Below are 9,163 nucleotides of genomic sequence, written 5' to 3' on the forward strand. Positions count from 1 at the left end.
TGTGTGTGTGTGTATATATATATATATATATACAGGCGCGGATCCAGGAATTTTTAACTGCGTGGCCAAATCGGGGTTCGGGACTAGCGCAAAGAGCTTTTTTTGAAAGAGGAGGGGGGGGAGGGGAAAGAGGGGGGCACTTTTTTGACATTTGCCAACTAGACGAATTCTTTAAATTTCCAGACTTCAAAATGTCGAAATCTTCTAACTGTATTTAAAATTGCTGAATTCAATGCCATTATAGAAAGTGGGAAAGAAGAGGTGACACCACCCCTATTCGGGAGTGGAAATACTTTTCATTTTATTTTTTCTATGGGAAGTTAAAAATTAATTCTACGGATGCCGTATGTATCATTTCTTTAATACGTCGTTAAATTTTTTTTTTAGAAATAAATCCTTTCTAAATTTACGGTTCAACCCATTAAAAGATATAAATTCTTCACTCATTAAAAATCGCAAATTTTGAAGACTACCAACAATGACATTTATCATTATTATTTAGTCGCTATGTTTTAGTACGTCGTTCAGCGAAGACTGATTTATTGGTTTTCTTCTTTACTTACCACCCTAGATTTAAAAAGTTGTCAGAGCAATAAACAATAAGTATAACAAATTTCAAGAATGTGTCTAAAAACATTTGATTTCTCTAAGATGATTCGTTTCTGACAAATTTTTATATAACGACATAAGGACAGGCGTGAAAGAATAACAGGCGTAAAAATTATTATACTTATTGTAATACTGTTCAAATTTACAAAATACAATAAATTACTTATAAAAGACAAAAATAATATCATTTTATTTTAATCTTACTCAGTAGAAATAATTTTCTGCTGGAATGTAAGCAAAGTTGATTATGATATCTCTTGTTAGAAATCAAGTCCGTAAACAACCGTAAAAAAATTTTAAAATCATTTCAGATAAAATATTTCAAATTATAAGGTAAAAAAAAAATCTTGGTAAAAGTTACTTTTCATGGTTTTTAGTTATTTATTTATTGAAAAATTATTTAAAATGTTGCCTTGGCTATTTAGTTCATAAATTAGACATAATACTTGTCTAATTCACTTAACGAAGTGCACCAACGAGAAGGTAAGCCATAGGACTTTGCACTCCATCAGTAAACTGTCGTATTGCCTAAGGTTAGCCCTCCATTTCTGGATTCTTTCCTTTTCTTGATAGGCAATTTGAGTAAAGTAATAGTAATGTCGCCTAAGGTTAGCTCCATTTCTGGATTCTTTTCTTTTCTTGATAGGCAATTTAAGTAAAATACTAGTAATGTAGCCTAAGGTTAGCCCTCCATTTCTGGATTCTTTTTTTTTTTATAGGCAGTTATGCACACATTTTTTGATAACATTTTATAGTTTTTTTTCCTTTTTTAACATTTTAATATAATAATATAAAATACAATATATACAGAATATAATACAACAAATAAAATAATAACTAAAAAAGATTTCACCTGAAAATGCTTTCAACATTAGGAATTAATAGAAGCAGAAAATGAAAATATTATTTTAGTAGTTTATATTAAAAATATTTAAAACAATGAATAGTAAATTATTAATAAGAAACGATTTACAGATTATTTAAAAGACACTTATTAAATGATAGTTAAATTTTTTACAAATTACTTTTTACTAAATTTTTATTTGAATAACAATTCTAATTTTCTGTCTCCTTTTGATGCAAAAATTTCAATAACTCTGTTAATATCAGGAACTATTTCCTGATGAATAGACATTAAGGCAAGTCCATTCAATCTATTTTCTGCCATAGTACTCCTAGTATAAGTTTCTATTCTTCTAAGAGTAGATATTGACCTTTCACACTCACAAGTTGTAATTGGTATTGTAGCAAGTATATGAAAAGCCTCTAAAATTTTTGGAAAGCCTCTCATATCCATGAACTTTAATGTATCTAAAATAGCAGATGGTAATTCTGTCTTTTCTTTCCAAAATTCCTCCCATAACTCTAATTCAGCATGAATTGATGAGAAATGAGGAAGATCAGATTTATAAAAATTTAAAAACTTAAGGAACTTTTCCTTCCATGGACAGATTTAATATATTGCTTTGTTAAACTAGCAGGAAGAGCACTAAGACCATTATAAACAATCATACTCTCAACGTCAAACCTGTTTTCTAGTTCATTGAGAAGATGATTAACAAGAAGCAGTGTAATAGAAACTTTAAAATAATCAGATATAGTATCACATATTTGATTATTTCTATGCTTCTGAATACCACAAGTTCTAGGTTTTTTTTCCTCAATATCAAATGTTTTTGCCAATGCAAGAGCAATTTTATACCATTTGTTATGGTAAGCATCTGCATTTTTTTGTATTTCTTTTAAACGATTAGTCAAATTTTGTATTTCATCCACTTGCTGGGAAATATCAAAAGATTTAGTTTGAAGGGTGATCATAATTCCGTAAAAGTAATCCATAAGCTGTTTAGTTAAAACTAAAGAAACTATAAAAGAAAAATTTGACAACAACTTCATAAAAGAAGACGCTTTTGAAGATGTTTCTTTATTGTATTTTTTAAATTATTGTCTTCCATTTCTTCAAAAGCAGAAAAAACTGCAGAATAATTATCAAAAAATACATCAAGTCCACAAAGCTTATGTACCCACCGAGTTCGACATGTGTCAATAAGTTTTGCTTGACCAGGAAGAAGGTATTTTTTTAAGCAATTGCTTCTTTTAGGAGATAAGTTAAAAAAATAAGATATGTCTTTAACTTGCTCAAGCAAATTTTTTACTTGCTGGATTTGACAACTTTTCCCAACAACTAAACTAAGTTTATGTGAGGCACAGTGAACAAATAATGCCTTAGAATTAACATTTTTTATAAGAGATGAAACACCTTTGTATTCACCTGCCATTGAAGCAGCTCCATCATAAGATTGACCTCTGCATCTTTGTATATCTAGGCCGAATTCTTTTAAAGTTTCAAGAATGTTGGTAGCTATGTTTAAACCACTTGTTCCTGTCTTGCATTCGAAAAAGCGTAAAAAAACTTCCTTTATATTACTGTTCAAGTCAACATAACGTATGACAATAGAAAGTTGTTCTAGCGTTGCACAGTCTGAAGCCTCGTCTGCCATAATAGAAAAGTACTTACTTTTTTTAATATCATTTATTAATATCTCTTCAATCGCATTTCCACAACACTCAATTAACTTGTTCTGAATGGTCTTCGAAATATATGTAGAATTTTTTGGGGCAGAGAGAAGATGCTCCTTTAGAATTGAATCACCAGCATCAACTCTAAAATTTAGAAGCTCAATAAAATTACCCAGCCCTGAAATTTTTGAAGATTCTCCAATTTCTCCTTGATATTTTCTATCATCTCTATGACCTCGTAGAGACATATCATTTCGACCCAAAATGATTATAGTCTTGACAATTGATGCAAGCTTTTTTTTGTTTTCTTCTATACGCTGCTTCCTAGAAAAATCTAGAGAAACTTCAATAGGAAAAGTGTTATTTTTAACTCTAGTAAAAGCATATTATAACAATGCATGGACTTGATGTGCAATCCGTCAACAGTTTTCTCATGATCATTAAAAACTTTTATAGCATTACGCCAGGTATTAAATGGTTCTTTGAATAATTTACATAATGCATATTTGTTTGGTAAGCTTGCACCAAAAAGAGTACACGGAAGACAATATGCTCCATCTTTAACTTTAGAATAACAAAGCCAAGAAAAATCACTTAACCATTTTAGCAAGAATTTTCTTTTTCTGCTTTTACTTGTTAGGGGAAATTGGAAACATTTATCAGGAATCCAGACATTATTAATTAGAGATAACAGTTTGCTATCATTTGATCCTGATTTTAAATTTTCAACCTGTAGATGATATGAAGAAACATCATTCTTTGAATAAGATGCTACCTGATTTATAGTTAATAAACTAACATCAACAACCATGTTTTCATTAAGTGGAATATTTAAGTCAAGAGTGTTTTTATCACTGTTGTTGGCGTCTTTTGAAATAATCAATTCAGTTTTAACTGTTTTATCACAATCTCCAGACTTATCTAAATCTAAAGAGTTCTTAGAAACAGTAGGAAAAACTAATTTAGACTGGATTGCTTTTTGTATTTTATTATTTGTAGGTGGAAAACAAGACTTAGACATTTTTATTTTTTTGATATCAAGTAAACTTGCATCACTCAAAACAACAGCTGGTCGTTTTTTTGAAAGATCTTTAATCAGTGGTACAAAATGATTTGGATTAAAACATAAAACACTTTTGTTTTTTATTTTATCTAAATTGCACCACAGAATGTTTATCGGACAACTTAATTTTTGGATACGAGGCTTTACAACTGTATTAAAAAAACAATGATACTTTTTAAAACCAATTTCAGGATAGATAGATTCAATAGGTTGCTTTATAACACTAGATAATGCTATTAGGCAAATGAAAGATGAAAATGTTTTATCAAAGCAATTTAAATATGCTTCTTTTAAAAAAAGTTCAGAAATCATATTATCATTAATCGTTGAAAAACTGTCAGAGCATTTAAATGAAACAGCGATAAAAAATAAATTAGCAAGCTGAGAATATTTAGAGCTATGTTGATTAAAATAACTCAAAAAATAATCATACCTTGTGTAAAAATATATGTTTTCGAATAACTCAATTGATGTCAGTAACCTTAGAATTTTTTAAGTATGCTTACTGTCATTTAAAAGCAAAGAGACTGAGCTATAAAGACAATTTCCATCTTCAGTAGATCTGAGAAAAATAGTAAAATATACTGAAATGTAATAATAGGTATAAAATACTAAAATTTAATATAATATTATTAATAATATTGATAAAAAAAAAGATAAAGATTTAGTTTAACTAAAAGTTTTTTTTTCATAAAGAATTATAAGGTGACCATTTTTTTTACAATGAAAAGGAGGAAAAAAAATTTAAGATAAAAAAATTTAATTAAAAATAAAATATAGGGCTACACGAACGATGCAAGCGCATTATGAATAAATAAAATTAACCCTGGACAGACACAGTGGGGTCTTGAAAATATTTTATTTTTGTATTTTGACAAAAAAATACAATTATTTATGATACTGTTTTGTATTTGCGATCTTAAATACAATATTTACAGCTTATGAAAATGATTGGGTGAAAAAAAGTTCGACGCGGCATCTTTGAATTCAGAGATTAACAGATTAGTTTTAAAATATCGAAAAGGAGGACAGAAAGGAGGACACTTATCGAGGGAGGACAGAATCTACAAAAGGAGGACTGTCCTCCCTAAAGGAGGACGGTTGGTCACTTTAAGAACTAGAGTATATACTCTAACTCTTTAAGAAATAAAATAAATCTATCAAAGCCTAAAACTTTCTGTATGTTAGATGATCTAACATCCAACAACAACTTTTTTTGTTGTAACTAATTATTAAATCCTTTTAGATTTATACAGATTTATACTCATTGTAATTTGTTTCAAAATGAATTATGTATTAACCAAACAAATGACTTATGACATAGGTCATTTGTTTGGTTAATAAATAATTCATTTTGAAACAAATTACAATCATGGTAATGTGTTTCAAAGATTTATACAGATTTATTAATATTATACAAGATTTATACAGATTTATACTCATTGTAAAAATGAGTATAAATCTGTATAAATCTGGTAAAAGGATTTAACAATTAAAGAAACAACAACAAAAGTTTTAATCTATTTGATTATAATCTATATTGATTTAATTTTGTTAGATGTTAGATGATCTAACATCCAGAATTTTAGGTCCATATTATGATATTATTTTCATTAAATAAAAAACTTAAAAAACTCAAAACAAACAAAACAATACCTTAATGATGTATAACCAAGATTTCTTTTAATTAAGGGTACAAAATCCATCATATCTGTATTAACTTGGTTAGAATCCGGTATTCTTGGCTGCATTAAATTAATCTCTGAGAGCTCTTTAATGAGTCTATTTTTGTAATTTAATACATTAGGCCTATGCTTTGTTTCTATTGCACAAGCAACTAATTCTTCAGTTAAATATGAATTCATATTTTATTATATTTAAAATATTAAATAACTAAAGCCACGTTATCTTTGTTTCTGCAGAAGAAATAAGGAAAACGAATTAATGGTAATCTCACGGTAGCGAACAAAAAACCTTGATATGTAATCATATATTAAACAGAGTATCTTTCCAAATCGGACACGTTAAAACCAACTATGTGGCCAAGTTTTATTTTCATGGTTGAAAGATCGATATTTTCCACTGATCTCAAAATACAACTGGATAGCGTATCCGGCAAATTTTTTGAAGCCAGTTTTGGCCTCCCAAGATGGCGGCGGTTTCGGTTGATTACAAATGAAGAAATTTTTGTTACGAACTTATATGTCATTTACATATATAAATATTATGAAATGTACATGTCTCAAATTTAATTTTTGGTTTTACATAACAATAATTAAAAAAAAAGGCAATATTACATATTTACGTAAATTTCTCTATTGTTTAACAAAATATATTCTAAACAATAAGTTTGTATAATTATTATTATTAAAAAAGCAAGATATTATAATAATATCTTGCTTTTTTAAAGATAAATAAATGTTATTAAATAAGATAAAAATTTTTAGTTTTTTTTTAATTAAGAATTAGTTTATTTAACATTAGTAAAGAACAAATAAGGAACTAGTAGTTATACAAGTTAACAATTTCCAAACAACTTTCGAATAATTATTTTAAGTTTGAAAAACTGAAATAATTTTATTCATATTTTGTTTATTTTTCATTTAACTACTTTCTTTTAATTTTTGTTTTACTATAAATTATTTGTTTAATATTGTTTATAATACAATTTATGCACCTTTTAGTTCTTAACAACCCAATGCTGTGTGCTAGAAGGTTAATAACATAACTGCATGGTAGGCAGCTAAATATCTTTTTAAAATAAACTATTATGAAATTAGTTTTTCAAATAGATATCACAAATTTACAAATGCTGCATGAACTATTAGCTGAGCTCTGTGAGTACACACAACTCAGGGGTTCCTTCTAGAATTTTTTTATATAGTTATTTGTGTCTTATATTATATATATATATATATATATATATATATATATATATATATATATATATATATATATATATTTCTTTTTCTAGTTAATTTGGCAGCCAAACTGCCAAATGAGCCAAAAAGCAAGGAAAATATATTGTTATCACTTAGAGTTGAGTCAAACATGAGGAGCTAGATCAATTATTATTTTCAAGAAATCGACTGATCTCAAAGCAGCACTTGCTAATGCATTTTGAATTCCAATTTCATTTGGAAAGAGGCAATCTATTAAAACAACCAATTAATTTGGAAACAACTTTCTGTTTCTTTGCATATAACACTTATAGTTGGTTTATTCAAACCTCCTATGTCTTTGAATTTTAAAAAGCTATTTTGTTTTAAATGAAAAGGTACTAGTGCATTCTGACATTTAATGAGGATATTTTTTTTTTGAAGTCATTTTATCTACGTATCCAGCAATATATGGGATCAAAGTTTTTTTGTATTCAAATAGATTGTTGCAGTTTGGAATATCTGCATTATCGTGATCACTAACTGTTAGTTCTCTCTCCAACAAATCAAATTTTCTTATTAATTCAATTTCAGTAAAAGATATTTTAGTACTAAAATAACCAAAAGAATCGTCTAAAACATATATATGAGTTTTATCTCTGATGCTGCAGTTTTCATTTGAAAATTAAACAGTACTTTGCATAAAATGTTATTTATATGTGAATTGTTGGCAATTGATATTGCTGTTAAACATTTCTGCAGATCTCACAGCACCAAAAAAGAGCTCTAGATGGTTTTGAATGAGCTTGTATGATAATAAATAATTTAATGGTGAACCTTCTTATTCAACCCAGTCAAGAAATACCTTGAGCAGATTTAATTGCTGCCAAATATCCAATGAAATCAGTTTTTCGATTATACAAGATCATTTGTGTAGCAGTTATCTCTTACTAATAATATTCTTTAGACTAATAATATTCTTTAGCAAATCATTTTCTTGAATTTAACGTCATATAATCAATCTATTATGCGAATAAACTCAACAACACATTTATAAAATTATTTAACAGCTATTTACAGTTCATTAATATAAAAAAGTCAGCAAGCTGTAATATATAACCATAATACTTAACAGCAGGTAAGCAGGATATTTAATTAAAGTTAAGGAGATATTTCAAAGAGGAGAAACGTTTTGAACATTTCTATATAAAGATATAAATAAATTTTTTTCAAACAAATGTATTTTTATATACATTTGTTTCTTCAATTGTATTGAGTGATTATCCTTTAAATTATAAGAAACTATTTTTTACTTTTTATTTGTTTTAAAAGTTGTTATAAATAACTATAATTCAGACCTGGTTTTTTTTTACCAGTATAAGTGACACTTAATAATATTTTATTCAAATAGTTTATGCAATAATAGAATTCAAGTATAATATAATTCTAGAAGGAACCCCTAAGTTTTTGTATACTCACAGCACTCAGTCAACAATTCATGTAGAATTTGTACAAAATGGCATCTTGCTACAAAAAATAGAGAATATAGTAGTAGAGAATATAGAGGGTAGAAATGATTGCCGTTTATCATACTGTTATGTTATTAACCTTCTAGCATACAGCATTGGGAACTAAAAACTATAAGACTTACAGTTTTTAGTTCCCAATACTTATACATAAGACTTAACTAAATTTGTAAATGCCATTTAATAATAAATTCAATTATACAAAAAAATAATTTCTTTTTTTCTCTAATATTTATAAAATTCACTTGTTTTCTTTTATTTTTAACAAATTTATAAGCTTATTTAATTATTTTTTTTTGTAAATTGATATAGCCATTTAAAATGTATATCGGTTTCACCGCTAGGAACTAAAATTGCCGCCATCTTGGGAGGCCAATTTTAGCTTCAACTTTTTTCGGAAAAAACAATACAACCAGCTATCCAGTTATATTTTGAGATCAGTGATATTTTCATATTTATTTGACAGCTTTTAATAATAGAATAATACCTCGGTAACGTATTATAGGGACCGTTGTGGCCACAGCAGGAATCTCTATAGCCAAATTCCGTAAATTACGGCAGACGCA

At 27.5% G+C, this 9,163-nt stretch overlaps 1 long non-coding RNA gene across 1 annotated transcript; it reads left to right on the forward strand.

The window, feature by feature from the left end:
* Positions 1 to 6,765: 6,765 nt before the first annotated feature.
* Positions 6,766 to 8,648, forward strand: LOC136077665 (uncharacterized). The gene is made up of 2 exons (XR_010637165.1): positions 6,766 to 6,927; positions 7,167 to 8,648. It is a non-coding gene; the product is annotated as an uncharacterized LOC136077665 (long non-coding RNA).
* The last annotated feature ends 515 nt before the right edge of the window (positions 8,649 to 9,163 follow it).

This window comes from Hydra vulgaris, chromosome 03 (genome assembly GCF_038396675.1).
Source record: "Hydra vulgaris chromosome 03, alternate assembly HydraT2T_AEP".
Lineage (NCBI taxonomy): Eukaryota > Metazoa > Cnidaria > Hydrozoa > Anthoathecata > Hydridae > Hydra > Hydra vulgaris.